Raw genomic sequence first — 2,842 nt, 5'->3', positions numbered from 1 at the left:
TACAGTCTTTGGTTTAAAATCTAATTTGTCTGATATATGGATTGCCAGCCCAGCTTTCTTTTGGTGTCCACTAGCATGGTAAATGGTTTTCCACCCTCTCACTTTCAATCTGGGGTGTTTTTGGGTCTAAAATGAGTCTCTTGCAGACAGCATATCGATGTGTCTTATTTTTAATCCAATCTGATAGCCTGTGTCTCTTGATTGGGGCATTTAGCCCATTTATATTCAGGATAACTGTTGAAAAATATGAATTTAGTGCTATAGTATTGCCTGTAAGGTGACTGTTACTGTATATTGTCTGTGTTCCTTTTTGGTCTATGCTGCTTTTAGGCTCTCTCTTTGCATAGAGGACCCCTTTCAATTTTTCTTGTTGGGCTGGTTTCGTTTTGCAAATTCCTTCAGTTTTTGTTTGTCCTGGAAGCTTTTTCTCTCTCCTTCTATTTTCAATGATAGCTTAGCTGGATATAGTATTCTTGGCTGCATATATTTCTCGTTTAGTGCTCTGAAGATATCATGCCAGTCCTTTCTGGCCTGCCAGGTCTCTGTGGATAGGTCTGTTGCCAATATAATGTTTCTACCATTGTAGGTTACATATCTCTTCTCTCGAGCTGCTTTCAGGATTTTCTCTTTGTCTGTGAGACTCGTAAGGTTTACTATTAGATGTCGGGGTGTTGACCCATTTTTATTGATTTTTGAGAGGGGTTCTCTGTGCCTCCTGGACTTTGATGCCTGTTTCCTTCCCCACATTAGGGAAGTTCTCTGTTATAATTTGCTTCAATATACCTTTTGCCCCCCTCTCTCTTTCTTCTTCTTCTGGGTTCCCAATTATTCTAATGTTGTTTTGTCTTATGGTATCGCTTATCTCTCAAATTCTGCCCTCGTGGTCCAGTAGTTGTTTATCTCTCTTTTTCTCAGCTTCTTTATTTTCCATCATTTGGTCTTCTATATCGCTGATTCTCTCTTCTGCCTCATTTATCCTAGCAGTTATTGCCCCCATTTTTGATTGCACCTCATTAATAGCCTTTTTGATTTCAACTTGGTTAGATTTTAGTTCTTTAATTTCTCCAGAAGGGGTTTCTCTAATAACTTCCATGCTTTTTTCAAGCCCAGCTAGCATCTTTAAAATCATGATTCTGAAGTCTAGGTCCGACATCGTAGTAATGTCTGTATTGAGTAGGTCCCCGGGAGATGGTACTACCTCTTTTGTTTTTGTTTATGTGCTTTTTTCCATCTTGTCATTTTGTCCAGAGGAGAAATGATGAATGAGAGAACTAAATGCTAACAGGGTAACAACATCCCCAGAAAATGTAGTCTAAACCAATCAGAAAAGACTTGAAACCCGGGGAAAAGAAAGGGAAAGAAAGAGAAAGGAGAAAATCCAAGAAAAAGAAAACATAAAAACAAACAAAAACAGAACAAAACAAAAAAACAATATGATCAGATATGATCAGGCTTGTGCATAGATCATTGCCACACACTAGATTTTGGGTGTATTTTGGTCTGTTAGAAGAAAGTGCCTCCCAAAATATTAAAGAAAGAAAGACTTATATATGTACAAAATAAGGGTTGATACGATGATGGGTTGGAATATGATTGTAAAGTTGAAAATTATAAGAAATTTTATAAAAGGAATTGATAAGATGTTGTTTGCAAAAAGAAAGAAGAGGATTTAATAAATAAAAGAATGAAAGAATAAAAAAAGGGGGAGAGAATGTGATCAGGCAGGAGCCTAGAACAAACCCATACACTAGAGATTTAGGGTATATTTTGATATGTTAGAAGAAAATGTATCTCAAAATTTTAAAGAGAGAACAACTCATATATATATGCCACAAATAAGGGTAACTACTATGAAGCGATAGAATATGACTAAAAATGAAAAATAAAAATGTTTTTTAAAGAAGGGATTGATGGGTGCCTGGGTGGCTCAGTTGGTTAAGCAACTGCTTTCGGCTCAGGTCGTGATCCTGGAGTCCCGGGATCGAGTCCCACATCGGGCTCCCTGCTCAGCGGGGAGTCTGCTTCTCCCTCTGACCCTCCCCCCTCTCATGCTCTCTATCTCTCATTCTCTCTCTCAAATAAATAAAATAAAAAATATTAAAAAAAATGAAGGGATTGATAAGATGTTGGTTGAAAAAGGCAAAAAGAAAAATTAAAAAAAAAAGACAGAACAAAATTAACTTTGAAAGACTAAAGAATCATGGTAAAAAAGCCATGAATTCTATGTGCAGTATTCCCCTAGCGCTGGAGTTCTGCCGTTCTCATTGATCGGTAAACTTGGTCTTGGCTGGCTGTTCTTGCTGATCTTCTGGGGCGGGGGCCTGTTGCTGTGGTTCCCAAATGTCTTTGCCGGAGGCGGAATTGCCCTGCCCTTGCTGGTCTGGGCTAAGTAATCTGCTTGGGTTTGCTCTCAGGAGCTTTTGTTCCCTGCAAGCTCTTGGCACAGCTTTGGAGGATGAGAGTGAAAATGGTGGCCTCCCAATCTCCACCCGGAGGAGCCGAGAACTTGGGGCCCCACTCCTCAGTGAGCCCCCAGAGAAAAGCAGTCACTCCCATCTCCCTGGTCTCTAGCCGCACTCCGTGCTCACCCGGCCTGTGACCGAGCATTTCTATCTCTGGCACCCGACCCGGTGTGGAGTCTTCAAACCCAGCAGATCCCTGCGGTGTGCTCCCGCTCCACTCCTCCCAGGGGAGGAAGGGGAGTCTCCCTGGGTCTGCCATTTGTTGGGTCCCTGCTGGAGGAGCAGTGGCCCGACTGTCACTGATCACAATTTATAGCAACCCTGAGCTGAGAGCCTGCACCTTGGCTTGGTCTCTGCAGCTGGCTTCCCTGCTCTGATAT

Source organism: Callorhinus ursinus, unplaced genomic scaffold (assembly GCF_003265705.2).
Source record: "Callorhinus ursinus isolate GAN/ISIS: 27379988/994484 unplaced genomic scaffold, GSC_fseal_2.0 scaffold44, whole genome shotgun sequence".
In the NCBI taxonomy this organism is placed as follows: Eukaryota; Metazoa; Chordata; class Mammalia; order Carnivora; family Otariidae; genus Callorhinus; species Callorhinus ursinus.
Note: the sequence above shows the minus strand (reverse complement) of the source record.